The 21148-nt window shown below is 38.0% G+C and overlaps 1 pseudogene; it reads left to right on the top strand.

Annotated features, from left to right (window-relative positions):
- Positions 1–12273: 12273 nt before the first annotated feature.
- LOC125367064 lies at positions 12274–20760 on the top strand (annotated as a pseudogene).
- The last annotated feature ends 388 nt before the right edge of the window (positions 20761–21148 follow it).

Raw genomic sequence — 21148 nt, forward strand, 5'->3', positions numbered from 1 at the left:
CATGAAACATATATATATATATATATATATATATATATATATATATATACACACACACACATATATATATTCAAATCTACACATGGTTGTGACTAAATCTGCATTCCTTTCTCCCATAAGATATGAGTTTGCTTGGTTGGAATCAATTCAATGTACAAATGACTTTTTTTTCTGCAGTAATCACACAATCACAAGTTGTATCAGAGCCATTTAATTTTAAATTTCAGTCTATGAGTTTTGATTCATTTCGTGTAGTCTCCATGTATACAATCATTTCCACGAGTATGTTTTCATTGTTATTCATTTTTGAATTTTGCTTTCTGAATTACTTCCCTAAAATTCCTTTTTTTTTCCAGTCCTGGGTTTTTAACATGCAGTCTGGGTACTGTCCCTGTGGGTGGTTTTTTGTTGTTTTTATTTTCCCTCAAGACTAGACCCTTGAGGCACAGCTCCACTTTTGCCTCTCTGGTGGTGAAATGGAAATAAGGTTCTCTTTATTTCTATGCACAGATTGGCTTTAAATCACAATCACAAGATTTTGGCTTCCTGTATAGCTGGATTTGTGGGTACTGTTCTAAATTTTAAAGTACATTATCATCCTGCCTGTACATTGACATTTTTCTTAATTATAATTTATGTATATTTTCCTATTTAAAAAGTTTCATGTTTTTGTATTCCCGATTGTGTGTATTTTGTTCAATATCTGTGTATTTCAATACACACATCTGTGATTTTCTTTATTCTTTTCTGTTCTCTTGGCTCAGTCTCCCCCATCCTCTCTGAATCCATTCCTGTCCCCTTTCCTTTTATTCCCTTTCTTCTTCCTCCTCCCTCTCTGCTTTCCTTATTGTAATTGAGAATTTCAAGAATGAGTTTTATATGCTACAAAATATTCAATTATATATCATAAGGTATTGGGCTTATGAAACAATACATGAGGAAAGGAGTGATTCATATTAGGTTGCTTGCTCATGGCTGTATATACTTTTCACCTTATTTTTGTTCAATCTCTTTAAAATATTATATGTACAAATTATATGCGTTTCATCTGTCTATATATTTTTTCTTTTTACGTTAAAAATTTATGGGGCTGGGGATATGGCCTAGTGGCAAGAGAGCTTGCCTTGTATACATGAGGCCCTGGGTTCGATTCCCCAGCACCACATATACAGAAAATGGCCAGAAGTGGCGCTGTGGCTCAAGTGGCAGAGTGCTAGCCTTGAGCGGGAAGAAGCCAGGGACAGTGCTCAGGCCCTGAGTCCAAGGCCCAAGACTGGCAAAAAAAAAAAAAAAAAAAAAAAACAATAAAAATTTATGTTACATCTCTTGTTAACAAGTCAATGTTACATATCATAAACCCACAGTGGGATTTAACTATGAAAAGGAGATATTTCATGGTATGTTAATTGCATGTACTTCTTATTTTTTCACACCATCTCCCAGATGTTTCCGGATTCACAGATTTTGTCAAGGCCGTGAACCCTTCCACGTACCCAGAAGACTTTTCTTTGCTGGGCTGTGGTTTTTCTCTTTTAATTGCTCAGATTTTGAGTCTGACTGTGTAACATGGGATAACTGCCCTCATGATGCCTCCTTGGATTGCTTTCCTGGGCATGTTTTTGACATGACTATGTCTGAAGACAGTTACAATATATACAACGCTGTGTATGCAGTGGCCCAGGCTCTCCACTGGATGCTTCTTCATTAAACAGAAGTACAAAAAATGGGAAATAGGATAGGAACAGAGCGTTCCCCTGCACAGGTAAGGCCTTCCATTTTTGGATAGCACACACCATGGAGAAAATCACTTTCTAAAGGGATTTCTTGCTGTATGAGATTACATATGTCAGGTATTTTTCCATAACCCAAGAAATAATACTTGTTAAATGTCTTTGAGGTTAACTCGACATGTGTTCGTGTGCTCTTAAGGAAAAGTAGGTCAGTAACAAGAACAAAATGTATTCCATGTTTCTATCCATTCTGTACTTAACAATCACCTCAACATGCCCATAGCTAATGTTTTGTATATTGTAAATTGACCTTATCCATATCAGTTTCTTATGTAATAGCAAAAGATGACTTACTGAATAGAATTATCCATAGGTTTCATTAGTAATCGAATTAAGTTCTACTTTATGCATTAAAATTTTACACAGGTCCAAGTATAGACGTTCATAAAATTAGTGATTGCAGAAAACTCTATCTAGGCAACAGAGACTATTAACATTCAAGTGATTTCACTTGAAAAGAGGCCACAAAATATCTTTGTTGAGTGACCACAATTCAAAAGGCTAGTTCTGATTCATTCATAAGTTGTCTTCTGAGGCACTTCATTAAGTGCCTACTATTTTTGAATTCTGAATAAAAATTAAAAGCAATCAGAAGTTTTTTTAAATTCAGGTTTTCAGTGTTAACTCTGGGATTTTTTTCACCATATGATGTATCTCTTTTAGCTGTCCCCTTTTCTGAAGCACATCCAATTTCACAATCCTTCTGGAGATGAAATAATTTGGGGTGAGAAAAGCAAGTTGGAGGCAGAACACGTCATTGTGAACACTTGGAATTTTCCAGAAAGCTTTCAACTTGAGGTGAAAATTGGAAAGTTGACTTCCGAGAAGACGGCAGAGGAGCAGCTTAGCCCTAGCTGAGCTCCCTCTGACATCACAGTTTTTCCATCCCACAGAAACTTTTACCCCTAGGAAGATAGCAAAAGTAAGTTATAACAGTACAGGGATTCTGGCTAGGAAGGAAAAATTGACTTTGTTTGTCTGAAAACACAGATTTGAGCTCCAGGCGGCATCCCGCCACCATGCCAGTGCCAGCGCCAGCACAGTGCCCTGCACTCTCCGCAGCTAAAGCACTCAATGGAAACCGGAGAGAAATCTTCCAGACAGCAGCATACAGACAGATTGCAGGCTGAGTATGGATGGGCCGAAATCACAGAGAAAGCATGAGTACCCCCATGAAAGTCACTCTCACTCATACCCACCAAGCAGCTCCTCCTCCACGGCCAGAGCAAAGTGCCATCTTTGACACTGGCATAGGGTCAGACCAGATTGGAGCTAAAGCCCACCTGGGGAAAGCGAGGACACAGCAGCCATCTTTGAGAAGGGCAAGAGGGACCAACCAGTGAGAGCCAACTCCACCCAGGAGAACGCCCACTGCCCAGGCAGGGGGAGGGGTTTTTGACTTGTTCTGGGCCTAGGCTCAGCTAGAGGTGGCCTACCCAGACCACTGGAATTCCTCAATTAAAAGCAAAAGCGGCGAGCAGCTACCAAACTGATGGCACAAAACAGCCACATGGGAGAACAAAGAGTTCCAGAGACAGAGAACGGTCCTGTTTAGAAGCCCAATTCCCAGCCTGAAATGGAGCTGAATTCCATACCTGCTCTACCCAGGAGGCCGCCCAGCCCAGGAGGGAGGAACCTCCCCCAGGCGAGCAACTCTGAGCTGGGTAAACCAGACAAGAGGCGCCCAGTCCTGCTGAGTCCACAGGCTATTCAAAGACAGGCATTAAAGGCAGTGGCCTTAAGCAGACAGGAGGAGCCATGGTTCCCAACACTGTTTACATCTGCCACCTACAGAGGATGCCCGAGTCTTACCTGCAAGCTGAGGGAACCACAGAGCACCAGGATTTCACTGACAGAGGGAAGAGAGTCAGAGCTGATCCACCCCCTGTGAACTGAAAGCAAGTCAAACCAGCCAAGTGGCAGAATAGACTGCAGACCATCACAAAGAAACCAGAGACTGTAGAAAGTCCACCCAAACAAGGAAGACTCCTTTTTATTTATTTTCTTTTTTCTCAAACTTTTTTTAAGCTTTCTTTTTTTTTATATTTTCATTTCTGAAACGTCATTGGGTTGTTTCTGTTTTCCATTTTTACCTGTTGGTTCTATCAAGTTCTATTTTGTTTGTTTTTTGTTGTTGGTTTTTTTCCTAATTTTTTTCTTTTTTCCTTTTTATTTTTTTAAAAATAATTTTATCTGTTATGTGCATCTGTCTTCAAGTATTTTTTCTTTATTTCTTTCTTTGCATTCTCTTTCTTTAAAAATTACTTTCCTATGAATAACACCTCCACCCTTAACAGCTAACTCTCCATTGTCTATCATTTTAACCTTGTTCTTTCTACTGAATCTACTCTCCTCCACAATTCTATGTCACTGAAACTAAACCAAAATCATCACACACACACACACACACCCATTCACTTTACTTTATTCTCTTTACTACCTCTAACTTACCCTCCTGACTTACTCCTAGGACCTTTAGTTTCCATTGACTCCTGGTTACTGGATAGAGGGTATCGCTGCTTATTCCAAGTGAATCAAAGGGGTTCATAGAGAAAGCCATTCCAAAAAGAACAATATAAGAACAAGAATTTCTGATAGGATTGTAACGGTAAATAAGTAACTACTGAATACAGGGATCAGGATTGGTTGTTATATTGAAATTGTATTCTTTAGGAACACCAAATATAATTTTATACACAGGTATAAAATGTATCCATATATAATTGTGAACTTCTAAGATTTACACAACAGTCTGTGGTAAGGTCTGCTTTGGGTCTTAAACGGTGCTCACAGGTGCTTGTAGATTGGCATTCCCAATCCAAATGGGTAGAAGAAACACAAGAAAGATGGCAAACAATGGAGAATTATCTCTCATTCAAAACAAGCAGGAAGCAGAGCAGTCAATCAAACACATAGAAGAGAACCCTAAAAATGCTCATTTACTGATAAACATGATAAAAGAAAAGTTTGAATCTATTCAGTCAATTATTCTAGAGCGTGTGGAGGAAAAGCAAAAATTAATGGAGAATTTCACAGCCTCCACAAATAGGAAGATAAATGAACTTTAAGAAACAAATGAAAAGATAACTACCCAGATAAAAGATTTGAGAGACAGCACTCAAAACCAAATTAATGAAGTTAATGAAGTAAAGAAGTCCATGCAGGACCTTTGAGATAATTATTGCAAGGACATGGAAATCATAAGGAAAGACCAGTCTGAAGGAAAAGAGATTCGAAATCAAGTAGCTAGCCTACAGTCCCAACTAACTGAAGCAGAGGATGGAATCTCAGGAGCTGAAGATTCCCTAGAATCTATGGAGAAAGATCAAAAAGCAATAAAAAAAAACCAATCCAATCAACAAAACAGACCGCTCCAGAAGATTCAAGATATAATCAGAAAGCTCAATTTAAGGATAATAGGTGTTGAGGAAAACCTGGACAAGGAAATTAATGGAATAGGCAACCTATTTAACAGAATATTACCCAAGAACATACCAAATATCCGCAAGGATAGGCCTATACAGATACAAGAAGCATTTAGAACCCCAAACCGACCAGACGAGAATAGGACATCCCACCGACACATTGTGATCAAAAGAGAATCAATACAGTCCAAGGAAAGAATCCTTAAAGCTGTAAGGGAGAAGAAAACAATGACATGTAAAGGAAAATCAATCAGAATTAAACCAGACTTCTCAGCAGAGACCATGAAAACAAGGAGAGCCTGGAATGAGGTATGCCAAACCCTAAATAAAAATAACTACCAACCAAGAATAGTGTACCCAGCTAAACTCTCATTCTTAGCTGAAGGTCAAATAAAAGTCTTCCACAGTAAGGAAAAACTTAAACATTATATCTCCATCAAACCAGATTTACAAAAAATTCTCAAAGGTGTACTATACAAGGAAAAAATCAATATCCCCATGCACACAGAGAAATGAACCCTAAATAGTAAACCAGAATATCAGATCAACAAATGGGAAGACTCAGCCTTTAACAAGATAGGGATAATAAAAAGAACAAACGATCAGCTCTCAATCCTAACTCTCAACATTAATGAACTTAATTTGCCAATCAAACGATATAGGCTCATAAGTTGAATTAAAAATCAAGACCCAACTTTCTGCTGCCTCCAACAGACTCACCTATCCAGCAAAAGTAAACATCTTCTAAAAGTGAAAGGGTGGAATCAAGTCTATCAAGCACATGGCCCCCATAAGCAGGCTGGAGTTGCAATCCTAGTATCAGACAAAATCGACTTCAAATTAAAAAAGGTAAGAAGAGACAAAGAAAGTTAGTACATACTAGTAAAGAGATCTCTCCTACAGGAAGATATAATCATCCTATATATCTACACACGAAACACAGGAGCACCCAACTTCATCAAAAAAACACTACTGACTAAAAACACTCATAGACCCAAAAACATTGATAGTTGGGGACTTTAACACTCCACTATCACCTCTGGATAGATCAACACGCCAAAAACTGAACAAAGAAACCACAGAACTAAATAATTGCATGGACCAATTAGACTTAATCGACATCAACAGAGTACTCCACCCTACAACAACATAATACACATTCTTCTCAGCGACACATGGAATATTCTCCAAAATAGATCACATCCTAGGTCACAAAGAAAATCTGTACAAATGCAGAAGTATCAAAACCATTCCCTGCATTCTCTCAGACCACAATGAAATAAAATTAGAGCTCATCTCAAACAGCCACCACAGAAAATCCTACAGTTCATGGAGACTAAACAACACACTGCTGAACCATAAGTGGGTCATTGAAGAAATTAAAACGGAAATTCAAATGTTTATGGAACTCAACCAAGATGAGGACACAAAGTACCAGCTCCTTTGGGACACAGCAAAGGCAGTACTCAGAGGAAAATTTATATCTCTGAGTGCATACACCAACAAACTGGAGAAACAGCAACTCAATAATTTAAGAAAGCACCTTAATTTCCTTGAAAGAGAACAACAAGCCAAACTCCAAGTCAATAGACAGAAGCAAATAGTTAAAATCAAATCAGAATTAAATCAATTAGAGACAAAAAAAAAACATCAAAAGAATCAACAAAACAAGTGTTGGTTCTTTGAAAAAATCAACAAGGTAGACTGACCTCTCGCAAACCTAACCCAAAAACGAAGGCAGCACACTCAAATAAACAAGATAAGAGATGAAACAGGTAACATCACCACTGAAAAAAACAAAATTCAGACCATAATAAGGGACTATTTTGCAAACCTTTATGCCAACAAATTGGAGAACTTGGAAGAAATGGATGATTTTCTAGAAAAAAATTGATATCCCCAAACTCAACTATGAAGATATAAACCTTCTAAACAGACCCATATCCAGTATTAAAATAGAAACGACAATAAGTGATCTCCAATCCAAAAAAAGCCCAGGTTCAGACGGATTCACAGCAGAATTCTACAAGCCTTCAAATCAGAACTCACACCAATATTTCTCAAACTCTTCAATGAAATTGAAAGAGAACGTTCACTACCACACACGTTCTATGAAGCCAGTATAACCCTCATCCCCAAACCAGGCATGCACTCATCACGGGAAGAGGACTATAGACCGATTACCCTGATGAACATAGACTCAAAAATTCTCAACAAAATTTTTGCCAATCAACTTCAACAGATCATCAAAAAAAATAATACACCACGATCAAACTGGATTCATCCCAGGGATGCAAAATTAGTTCAATATACGCAATTCAATTAATGCAGTTCACCACATCAAATGGAGCAAGGTAAAGAACCACATGGTTTTATCTCTGGATGCGGAAAAAGCATTTGGTAAAATCCAGCATCCATTTATGCTAAAAGCCCTGGAAAAATTGGGATTCCAGGGAACATTTCTGAATACAATCAAGGCAGTTTATGACAAACCAACAGCAAGCATAACTCTAAATGGTGAAAAACTAAAGCCATTCCCTTTAAAATCAGGAACAATACAGGGATATCTACTCTCTCCCCTTCTCTTCAACATAGTACTAGAATACCTAGACAGAGCAATTAGGCAAGAAGAAAATATAAAGGGGATCCAAATAGGAAAAGATGTAGTTAAACTTTCTCTCTTTGCAGATGACATGATCCTAAACCTAAAGAACCCCATAGACTCTACCCCCAAGCTAATAGAGCTGATCGAAAACTTTGGCAAAGTTGCAGGATATAAAATAAACCCTCAAAAATCAATGGCCTTTCTCTATGCTAATGACCCAAAGACCAAGGCTGAAATCAGGAAAACAAATCCTTTTGCAATAGCCTCAAAAAACATAAAGTACCTAGGAATAACCTTAACAAAAGAAGTGAAAGACCTCTAAGATGATAACTTTAAAAACATGAAAAATGAAATTAAGGCAGAACTAAGGAAATGGAAAAACCTCCAATGCTCCTAGATTGGGAGGATTAATAAAATCAAAATGGCAATATTGCCAAAGGCTATCTACAAATTCAATGCTATACCCATTAATATCTCAACACCATTTTTTAATGAAATAGAGGAAGAAACCCAGAAATTCATATGGAACAATAAAAGACCCAGAATAGCAAAAACAATCCTAAGCAGAAAGAACGGTGGTGGAGGAATTACAATACCCAACTTTAAGCTGTATTATAAAGCTATAGTAATAAAAAACAGCTTGGTATTGGCACAGGAACAGGCCTGAAGACCAGTGGAACAGAATTGAAGACCCAGAAATGAACCCATAGAACTACAACTACTTAATCTTTATTAAAGGAGCTAAAACAATAGTCTGGAAGAAAGATGGCCTCTTTAACAAATGGTGCTGGCAAAGCTGGTTCAACTCATGCAACAGACTAAAAGTAGATCCTTATATATCACCCTGCACCAAGATCAATTCCAAATGGATCAAAGACCTAGAAATCAAATAGACATCATGGAAACACTAATCGAAGCAGTAGGAGAAACACTTGGGCTCATTGGCACAGGACAGAACTTTCTTAACATAGACCCAGAAAGGCTCCAAATCAAAGAAAGGTTAGATAAATGGGACTACATGAAACTTCAGAGCTTCTGCAAGGCAAAGGACATAGCTCACAAGATAACAGAAAGCCCACAGATTGGGAGAAGTTGTTTACTGGCCATTCAATGGACAAAGTCCTCATATCAAAAATATATGCAGAACTAAAAAAATTACCTTCCTCCAAAACGAAACCACAAAGAACCAATAGCCCCCTCATCAAGTGGGATAGAGACATAAAAAGAGACTTTTCTGATGAGGAAATGAGAATGGCCAAGAGACATATGAAAAAGTGCTCTACATCACTGACCATAAAAGAAATGCAAATCAAAACAACATTGAGATTCCATCTCACCCCATTAAGAATATCCTATATCATGAAATCGAACAATAACTATTGTTGGGGGGATGTGGCCAAAAGGGAACCCTACTTCATTGTTGGTGGGAATGTAAACTGGTTCAGCAACTCTGAGAAGTGGTATGGAGATTCCTCAGAAGGCTAAACATAGAGCTTCCCTATGACCCAGCAGCCCCACTTTTGGGTATCTATCCAAAAGACCACAATCAAAATCACACTAAACACACTAGCACAACAATGTTCATGGCAGCATAATTTGTCATAGCTAGAATATGGAACCAATCCAGATGCCCCTCAGTAGACGAATGGATCAGGAAAATGTGGTACATATACACCATGGTTTTTATGCCTCTATCAGAAAGAATGACATTGCCCCATTTGTAAGGAAATAGAAGGTCTAGGAAAAAATTATACTAAGTGAAGTGAGCCAGACCCAAAGAAACATGGACTCTATGGTTTCCCTCATAGGGAATAATTAGCTCAGGTTTAGGCAAGTCACAGCAGAGGATCAGAGGAGCCCAATAGCTATAACCTTACGAACACATAAGATGATGCTAAGTGAAATGAATTCTGTGTTATGGAAACGATTGTTATATCACAGTTGTAACTACTTTCAACGTGCCATATGTAACTGTAGTCTCTATTATTGATGATCTTCTTGTATCACCTTCCTGTGGTTGTACCTACACATTATCTGTATCTTATCTGAGTATATTGGAAACTGGGTATACTAGTATTAGAACTAGGAAATTGGAAGCGAATACCAAAATCGAGAGGGTAAAAAAAGACAATTACAAAAGCAATACTTGCAAAACAAAGCCCATGAACAAGGATACACTAAAGCTCCCAGCATAATCATGTTCATTGCAGCATTATTTACTACAGCTAATATATGGAATTAGCCCACGTTCCAATCGGTAGAGGTAGATAAATGATTCAAGAAAGTGTAATATATATATATATATATATATATATATATATATATATATATATAACAATGGAATTCTATGCTTCCATCAGAAAGAATGGAATTGCCCCCATTCATAAGGAAATGGAATGGCTGGGATAAAATTATATTAAGCAAAGAAAGCCAGACCCAAAGAAACTACATAGACTACATGATTTCCTTCGTATGTGATAATAGTGCAATAGTTATGTGCATATGAGTATATAACATGATGCTTATTGAAATAAACTCCAAGAAGTAAAAACAAGAGTGTTATTTTTCATGTATTAATTACAGTTAATGCTTTCCTTTTTTGTTCATTTGCTTTAGTTTCTGTTGTCACTATTTTCTTTCTTTCTTTCTTTCTTTTTTTTTTTTTTGTGGCCAGTCCTAGGCCGTGAACTCAGGGCCTGAGCACTGTCCCTGGCTTCTGTTTTGCTCAAGGCTAGCACTCTGCCACTTGAGCCATAGCGCCACTTCTGGCCATTTTCTGTATATGTGGTGCTGAGGAATCTAACTCAGGGCCTCATGTATACAAAGGCAAGCACTCTTGCCACTAGGCCATATTCCCAGCCCCATCACTATTTTCAATTTCTGTATCCTTTGTCTTGTATATAACGTTCTCTGATTTGGAAAAGAGAAGGGGAATCACAGAAGTAGTGAGACAAAAGATGAAGCAATGCACCATTGGCACCAGACTCTATATTGGAAACAAACTTTACAACATGGAGGGAGGGGAGTCAGGGAGGGGGAAATGGATGTTAATAAGGGAAAGAAAAGAACTATTCTTAAAGAATTGTACATATGACCTTAATTATGTAACTGTAACCCCTCTGTATATCACCTTTACAACTAAAAAAAAATTAATAAAATCCAATTCAATAAAATAATAACAGAAAACTTGCCAATCTCAAGAGAGAAAAATCTCACCCTCATGACAGAGGCATAAAGAACAGGATACAAGAAGAAACAAGTAAGAGTTTGAGGAAGTAACCAGAAGTCTTCCATCAAGAAAAAGCCCAGGACAAGATGGAGTCTCAGCTCAATTCTGTAAGCTCAATTCATGGATATCCATGAAGCAGCACCAATATTTCTCAAATTTTTTCACAAAGTGGAAACAGATGGAACAATTCCACACTCATTCCCAAATCCAGGCAAGGGCCAAGCACAAAAAGAACTATATAATAATTCCCCTGAGGAACATAACTGCAAAACACTCCAGTGATATAATAGCCAATAGTACCCAGAAACAAATGAAAAAAAATACTTTATTGACAAGTATGCTTTATCCCACAGATGCAAGGTTTAACATACATAAGTTAATAAATGTATTTCACAATATTCACAGAGACACACACGAACTATACGATTCTTTGAATAAATGTAGAAAACGACTGAGAAAGTACAACATCAATTCATGTTAAAAAGCTTTGGAAAGGCTCTAGATAGAAGGAACATTCCTTAAAATAATAATTACATATGACAAACCAACAGCCAATATGATACTGAAAGGGGTAAAGCTAAAAAGTTTTCCCCTAAAATCAGAAAAAGGCAGCAATATGCACTCTCCCCACTCCTCTTCAATATAGTTCTGGAATTACTGCTCATAGCAATCATGAAAGAAAAAATATGTAAATAGGATTCGCATAAGGAAAGAAGAAATTAAACTGCTTCTATTTGCAAACAACATGGTGTTTTAATTCAAAGACAAAAAAGTTCCATTTCCAAGAGCAAAGAGCTTAGAGATGATCAAACAATTTGGCAAAGAAGCAGAATACAAAATTAACTCCCCATATCAGTAGCCTTTCCATATGCTAGCAGTGTACAAGCACAAAGAGAAACCATGAAAAAAACTCCATTTGTAATAAACTAAAACAACAACTAGGAATTAACCCAGCCAAAGAGATAAAAGACCGTTGTGTGAAAACTAAAGAAGTCTGAAAAAAATAATCCAAGAGAGCAGGAAATGTAAAGACCTTTCATCCTTCCATGTTCATGGATAGCCAGAAGCAATATTGTGAAAATGGCTAATTTGGTGAAAATGGCCATACTGCCAAAATGACATACAATGGCCCAGTTCTCTGGGGCCATTGAGGTCTCTACATGGAATTTTGATATATTCTGACAAGAGAAAACATAGAGTTGTTCTTGATATTGAATAAGTCTTATGATAGAGTTGAATGACATCCATTACCACGTGCTCTCAGACAAGTGCATCATGAAAATAACTTCATCTATATTAGAAAGTTTAGAAAATTTACCCCTGTATGTTGGTGAAAGTTCAGAATGGAAGCATGACACTCGGTTTCACACTTGGCTTTGGCATTGCTTAATTACAGGACTCAGCAGCATCATAGCTTCCTTAGGCAAAATGAAATGAGTATATTTGTAGAGGCCTCTGCTTATGGAATACCTGCTGGAAGATGCTTGTATCAACCAGCAATGCTTTGTGGCTATAATGGATAGTGGGTAGGTGAATTGACCCTATGGATATGATACACTCATATGTTTGGTTAACATCTTAATTGTGTAGTTTTTTCCCTGCCATTTCACTGTGCGCATGAAAATAGCATCCTCTTAGGGAATCTAGTTGGATCACTCCCAATGTCTTTCATGCAAATAGTTTCTTGACACAGACGTTGAACCAAACATAACAAAGACAACTTTCATCTCTGGGGGTTCAGTATCTGTGGTGTTGGAAAAATCATAGCACTTGTGTTGAAGAGGAAAAACAGGCAAACATGTTTTCAAAGTCTTGTTTTTCACCTGGATGCAAGGCCTCAGATGCACAGCCTCAGGGAAGAGTTTTACACATTCTTCCCTGGGGATTCACAAGAGGCTTCATTAAAAGAACATGGGCTACAGTGTAGATCTCAGCCAATAAAAAGACATGCATGCATACATACAGACATAGATGAATATACATACCTGGGACTGCAAGCTTACTTCAAGGCAGAATTTCATCTTGGCACTTGTTTCAGGGATGTGCCCTTTGATCTTCATACTCAATCTTCTCCAGCTTTCCCTTCTTGTCAAGTCCTTGGCTGGCACTAGCTGCTTTTCTACAATGAAGCAGCGAGCTCACATGGATGGAGATGTGATGATTGCTGGATTTTTCCCTCTCTACACTTTAGGAACAGATGTCAGTAACAGTGATGCTTCCAGGAAAGAAGACAATAAGCCGTAAGTCACTTTTCATTCTATTTCTATTTACTGTTTTGTTTTCAGGATTGGCAATGGCTGAGGGAACTTGCGTGTGTACATCAATATCCTCTGTCTTCTTTGCCCTGACCTCCTATCCCTAGTGTATCAAAAACAGCTCAGTTTCATAATTCTATTTTGCAAGTACTCTGAGTGATTTTCTGCCTGTCATTAGAAGACTTGTTTCATTCAGGGTAGCTTCTCCTTTCCAGAGCTGTAAGTTCTTCACTTTACTCCACCATTCCTGTATCTCCTGCATCCCAGCTATCATGGTTGATGATTAAGTGATGTTATTACAGACAACCTGAGTCAGTGGACAGAATTCCGTACCAAAAGTTTGTATTTCCTTCCCCACTGGACAGTGGTCTGAATATTTTTCTTTTGTATCACAAATTTTGAGGAAATAGATTAAAATTCTTATTGTAATCTGGTGGCACATGATTGTAATCCTATATACTAAAAGGCTAACATCTCAGGATTGAGGGTTGGAGCCAGCCTGGACATGAAAATCCTTGAGAATTTATTTCCACGTACTCAGCCAAAATCTGGAAGTGGATCTTTGGGTCAAGTAATGGAGTGCTAGCCTTGAGCAAAAGAGTTCAATGAGAGTATCCAGGCCTTGATTTCAAGCTCAGGACACACCATATACATACTCACAGACACATTCTCTTTCTCTCTCCCTCTCCCCCAACCCCCTCTCTGTCTCCCTCAATGTCTCACGCTGTTTTAGTGTACACAAAAAGTTACTATATCAAACTAAACACCATGTCATTATTTCATGTCAGATGTGGTATACAATCTAAGTATTACCTCATTTAAAATAAGTGTTATGTTTTAACCTATTCCCTGGCAAAAATAAGCAATTATTCAACCCATCAAATTCATAGGTTTTGAAACACTCCTTCTAAATTTCTATGTTCATTATATAGGTTTAGCTTCAAAAACTACCAGTTTGTTTTAGCCTTGGCTTTTGCTACTGAAGGAATCAACAAAAATTCTCATCTTTTACACAACTGGACTCTGGGATTTGATATCTACGATGTTCAATTTGGAGCTTTGCTAGCATTTAAAAATCCCTTCATTTGCCTCTTTGGGAAGTACAAGAGTCCAAACTACTCCTGTATGAGAGAGAGTAAATTGAGAGCAGTGCTGACAGGATCATCAGGATTAACATCTTCACAGATTGGGACATTGTTAGGCATCTACAGGTATCCACAGGTGAGGTGAGAAAGTGGGGGTGTATTAAATAAATGTCTAATTTTGTGCCATTTCAGGTGATAGAATAGAATCATAGGAAGATACTGGATTTATGAGCCTATTGGATTTTGTGATGTCCAAAAAAAGAGTTCAAAGTAATTGTATATTTATAGTCCCATGTGCAAAGAGGATAGAAAAATTATAGCAATCAAAGGGATTCTTTTAAAAAAATTAGAAATAGGAAATTATTTTAAAGTGTGGAAATATGTTCACCTTTGTGCTGGTAGCTCACGCCTGTAATGCCAGTTGTTAAAGAAACTTTTACATCTCATTAGGCAGCCAAAAGCAGAAAGTGAATGTGCAGTTCCATTGGACGAGTGCTAGCCTTGAGGGAACAAGTCAAGTTAGCGCATGAGACCCTGAGTTCATTGTGATCTACTGGCTAGTTTGCACACACACAAAAACATGTACTCATGAATGAAATCAGGCTTAGAAAGGAAGAAGACACTTGTTTTCTCATATATGAAAGTTAGATCTAAAACAGACCATGAAATATGAAATCAATATGGAATACATACAAAGCTATTTTTGTACATACATGATCCATCTGGATAGTTTTTAGTATATCATAGGGATGGAATTCCATAATATATTGTCTGACCAAATATTGGACAGTATAAAAATAAATGAACATGGAAAGTTGACACCTATCCTGTCTGAGGGTTATAGATATTAAATGTGTGTGCAAAAGAGCAGAGGAATGGGGAGTGAAAGTAGATGGGTGGAAAATGACAGCATAGTATTCAATGTACCAATGTACCAATGGACTTTGGAAGTTGGAATGGGTTTGGTTGGTATAGATAGGAGTTATAGACAGAAATAATGACAGAGACCAAAGGCATTGTATGAGTGCATTGAAAAACTACTGAAAACAATTAAAATATTTTGAAACCAAACAAATGACTTTCCACCTAATTATACTGGTTACTTAATATACTTCATGATAGAGATAGTGATAGATGTTAACATTATCATTCATGGACTGTCCAAATTTGATTTTTTAGCTTAGCTTTGGGCCTTTTAATCATGCCCTGAGTGACCATAACAAGTTTCCTGCTCTGTATCAGATGGCCCCAAAGGACACATCAATAGCCACTGCCATGGTCTCCTTACTGCTTCACTTCAGCTGGAACTGGGTAGGACTGTGCACCTTAAAAGACGATAATGGTTTGTGGATTCTCCCTGAATTGAAAAGAGAGATGACCAAGAACAGAATTTGTATAGCCTTTGAGCTAGTGATTACAACCGATAGTGTATCATATGCACTCAAAGTCATGTCCCTTTATAAGCAGATTAATAAATCTTCAGCAAATGTCCTCATCATGTATGGTGATGATGATGCCCTTGTAGATTTAATGAGGTGCGTTGAGCACATATTAATAAAAGGCATAGTGTGTATCCTGAACTCACAGTGGGATTTAACTATCAGAAAGAGATATTTCATTCTAGGGTCATCCCATGTACCTCTCAGCTTCTCACACCATCACCCAGATCTTTCTGGATTCACAGATTTTGTCAAGGCAGTAAACCCTTGCAGATACCCAGAAGACTTTTTCCTTGCTGGGCTGTGGTTGCTCTTTTTTAATTGCTCTGATTCTGCGTCTGACTGTATAATGTGGGAGAACTGTCTTCATGAGGCCTCCTTGGATTGGTTGCCTGGGCACACTTTTGACATGTCCATGTCTGCAGACAGTTACAATATATACAACGCTGTGTATGCGGTGGCCCAGGCTCTTCATGAGATGATTCTTCATCAAACAGAAACACAAACAATGGGAAATAGGAAGGGGACAGTGCCTAACCACGCACAGGTAAGGGCTTTATTGTTGGATGGCACAGAACATATGCAAAGTCACTCCCTAAAGGGGTTTCTCACTGTATGAAATGCTATATTTCAAGTACATTTATAAAATTGAAGTAATTATAAACAAATAATTATCTGTGATGTGTTCTACACACGTGCTCATATGATCTTAAGCAACAGCAGACCAATAACAAGAAAGAAATGTATTCCATGTTTTTATAAACTCTTAGTTACAGATAACTTCACCATGCTCATAGCTAATGTTCTGAAAACTGTTACTTCATCTTTCCCCTTTTAGTTTCTTAGGAAGTAGCAAAGGATGTTATGCTGAGCAGAATTATCCATATTTTTCCTAAGTGATCTAGAATAATTCTACGTTTTGTTTTGAATTTTTTGCAAGCTCAAATGGTATACAATCAGAAAAATAGTGGCTGTGGCAAACTGCAGGTAGGGTGCTTAGAATTGTTTCATTCATGACTATATGTAGAATTAGTACTCTTAAAAATAAGCCTCCAAACTCTTTTCTCAGTGACCAGGACTCAGAAATATTATTTTTAATTGTCCATGGATTTTGTTCTCTGATGTTTCATTATATGTCTGTTGTATTTTTGAATTCTGAATCAGATTTAAAGGCAACGAGGAACTTTTCTTATTTCAAGTTTTCTGTCTTAGCTCTGGAATAGACTTCACCATAAGATGATGAATCTCTTTTAGCTGCATTCTTTCCTGAAGAACATCCAATTTCACAATCCTGCTGGAGATGAAGTGAGTTTGGATGAGAAAAAAAAATTGGAGGCAGAATATGACATTGTAAATATTTGGAATTTTCCAGAAGGTCTTCAACTTGAGGCACAAGTAGGAATGTTTTCTCCATATGCTCAACATGGTCAACGACTGTCTTTATCTGAAGATATGATACAGTGGGCCATAGGAACTACAGAGGTTGGTTTGATCCAAACATAATGATTTATATATATATGTATGTGTGTGTGTGTGTCTGTGTGTGTGCAAGTGCAAAATTCAACATTAAAATGTTTATCTGGCATGGTGCCAGCAAGATCCTCCTTTAATCCTAATTACTGAGATGGCTGAGATGTAAATATCATGGTTTGGAGGCAGACTACACAAGAGTCCTTAAGACACTTATCTCCTATGAACCAGTAATAATGCTGGAAGTGGAGCTCTGATTCAAGTTGTGAAGCACTTGCCTTAAGCAATTAATGTTATATACAGTACTAAGCCCCTTAGTTCAGGCCTTAGATCTGGCACATGTATTTATATCCTATGTATCACACATTTAATTATTTCCAACTTAAAAAAATTTATTGAGTGACTCTTGAATAGAAAAGGAACATAATAATTTAATAAGGCCAAGTGTTGGTGCTCATATCTGTCATCCTAGCTGCTCAAGATACTAATGTCCTCTGATCTAAGATTACAGGTCAGGGTAAATCTTAACAAGCCAGAAAGGTTTGTGAGACTCTAATCTCAGTTAACCAACAAAATCTGGAAATGGAGCTGTGACTCAAGTAGTCGAGTGCTAACTTGAGTAAGAAGAGCTCAACAACAGTGCCCAGTCCTTGCCTTAAAGCCCAAGGATCAACACGAAAAATTAAGTGTGTTTCAAAATGTTGATTTAGAATGTCTTAAAATACAAATTACATTTAAGCAGGCTTCTAACATGGTGACAAAGTACCTGATGAATCACTTTATGGGGTTGAAAGGTTGATTTTGTTCCCTTTCATGGAGGTTTCCTTCAATGGTTAGTTGTCCAGCTTCTTAAGAATCTCTGGTTAGAGATATCATCAAAGGGGGTGTGTGCAACGGAGATTCTCATCTCATTGCTGCTGGAAAATGAAGAGATAGATACGATGGACCTGGAGTTCACATAACCTTATAAAAGGGAGTTCTGTGATTTAGTTTACAGCATACTTTTAAAGGTTCAAATTCTTCCTCTTTTCTCTTTACAATGCCACAGGTGAGACAACATATAATGACATTAATTCAAGGTAGTTCCATAGGGAAAGCAACTAGGACTTAACATCTTCACCATTAATTTCCACCTTTTAAAGATCTCTCATTTCTCAATAGAAACTATGGGATCTAAAATGTGTAACAGCTTTCAATTAATCAAATTTACTTACTTGCATGGGAATATTGGGTTGAATAATCTAAATTCTTAAAATACTGAAGGTCTTAGAGTGTTAGTTAAAAAACTGACCAGTTACAAAACCATTTGGTATAAACCAACTATACACTCATTGGTGGAGAGGGAAAAGGAAGAGGGAGGAGGGGAAATGAGGGAGAAGCTATCAAGTTGAACAATAAATGTACTCATTGCTTTACATATGAACCTGTAACCCCTCTGTACTACAGTTTGACAATTAAGAAAATAAAACTGAACAGTTACTGAAAAATATCTGATTTCCCTCAGACTCCTCACTCTGTCTGCAGTGAGAGCTGTGGTCCTGGATATAGGAAATCTCCTCGGGAGGGGGAGGCTGTCTGTTGCTTTGATTGTATTCCTTGCCCAGAGAATGAGATTGCTAATGGTACAGGTAAGCCCATGACTTCTGAAGAAATTCTTTATCTCTCCCTAGATTTCCACAATCCAAAAAAGTCAATGCAAAACTTGTGTATTAGGATTACAGAGCCCATATTCCTTCTCTCTGTTAATTTAAGGGTGACAACTGATGCCATTGCTAATTGAAATACCACAGGTCACAACTTTGAATTAATTATTTTATTAATATTTTGTAGTCTCCTACAGGCAAACTTATCTACAGGAAATCCCTTCTGTCGCTAATCATTAAGTTTAAAACTAAAACAAAATTATGCACATCATATACAGGAAAGTGTTCACCTTAGGAGATAAAATTTGTCCACACAAGAAACTGTGATTTTGTACACCTTTATTTTGTAGTGCATAGAACTGTTCCTTCAATAGAGAAAGTGTTCAAAAAGATGGAATCAGGTTAAGAAGTGAGACTGAGTGTGGCTTAAGAGAATGAAAGTGTGTTTTCTCGGTTTCCATTGCTTCATACATGAGTAGGAGTACAAGGATGTGCCACAGGGATTAAGAGTGTCAGAAGAAGACATATAGGAAAGTTTATGTTGTCAAATTTACAAATTTCTATAAGATTACAAAACTGTGCACAGTGCTAACTGCTAAAAAGTGTGACAAAAAGCGTTAGAAAAAGGTTGTTAGGACATTAGCCTGCCAAAATTGGCACATTATGCATACATGTGGTAAGCACAGAAGGAAGAAAAATGTAGAAAATATTGCTTACATGAAGAAAAATATGGAGAGGAGAGAAGGTTCTGATGTAGAAAAGAAAAAAAAGTACATTTATGATAGAAAATGTTAACGTCTTTGGATTACATCTAAGTGAACAATTTCCTAATTTATTTGAAAAAAAAAATGAGTGGAACTCAACAAGAACTAATGATAGACAAAACTTCTCACCAGATACAGAGCAGTGTGTGAAGTGCTCAGATCAGCATTTTGCCAACACACAGAGAAACCAGTGCCTCCTAAGAGCTGCAAGCTTCCTGGCTTATGGAGAGCCCTTGGGGATGGCCTTGGCCTGCATGGCTCTTGGTTTATCTACACTCACGGCAGGTGTCCTTGGAGTCTTTGTGAAACATCACAATACCCCCATTGTCAAGGCTAATAACCAGGCTCTCAGCTACATCCTGCTTGTCTCCCTCATCTTCTGCTTCCTCTGTCCCTTGCTCTTTATTGGCCATCCCAACACAGTCACCTGCATTCTACAGCAAACCACATTTGGAGTTACATTTACTGTAGCTGTTTCTTCTGTCTTGGCCAAAACTGTAACTGTAGTTCTGGCCTTCAAGGTCACTACTCCAGGGAGAATGATGAGGTGGCTGCTGGTGTCAGGGGCTCCTAACTTCATCATTCCCATCTGCACCCTGATCCAGGTGACCCTCTGTGGACTCTGGCTGGGAACCTCTCCTCCCTTCATTGACACAGACGCACACTCTGAACATGGCCACCTCACTATCCTGTGTAACAAGGGCTCCCTCACTGCTTTCTACTGTGTCTTGGGATACCTGGGCTCCCTGGCCATGGTCAGCTTCACTGTGGCTTTCCTGGCCAGGAACCTGCCTGACACCTTCAATGAAGCCAAGTTCCTGACCTTCAGCATGCTGGTGTTCTGCAGTGTGTGGCTCAGCTTCCTGCCTGTCTACCACAGTGCCAAGGGGAAGGTCATGGTGGCTGTGGAGGTCTTCTCCATCTTGGCCTCCAGTTCAGGGCTCCTGGGATGCATCTTTGCCCCCAAGTGCTACATCATCTTGGTAAGGCCAGATAGAAACTGTGTGCACGGCTTCAGGGATAAAACACATATCAGAAGAAATAAGTCTTCTTAATAAGAAAATTACATGGTTAAGGAGACATATAGAAGGTGCAAAGTAAATCCACTATGCTTTTTTCCCATCAGATAGCAGTTTATATTGGTGGATTCACTTGATTGAATAAGTGACACTCTTTTCTCTCTAAATGTCCTCATAGCCAGGTAAGTTTGAATATTATTGGTATATTTTTTGGTTCTTTCTATTCACTCTGTAGCTCTCCCATCATCTCCAGTAGCATATTTTCACTGTTGACTTACGTCATGAATTTCTTTCTTAATTACTTGCTTAAAATTTCTTCTTTGGTGCCAGTCCTGCAGCTTGAACTTAAAGCCTGGGTACCATTCCTGACTTTCTTTGCTCAAAGCTGGTGCTTTACCAATTTAACCCAGAATCACTTTCTACC

This window comes from Perognathus longimembris, chromosome 18 (genome assembly GCF_023159225.1).
Source record: "Perognathus longimembris pacificus isolate PPM17 chromosome 18, ASM2315922v1, whole genome shotgun sequence".
Taxonomy (NCBI): domain Eukaryota; kingdom Metazoa; phylum Chordata; class Mammalia; order Rodentia; family Heteromyidae; genus Perognathus; species Perognathus longimembris.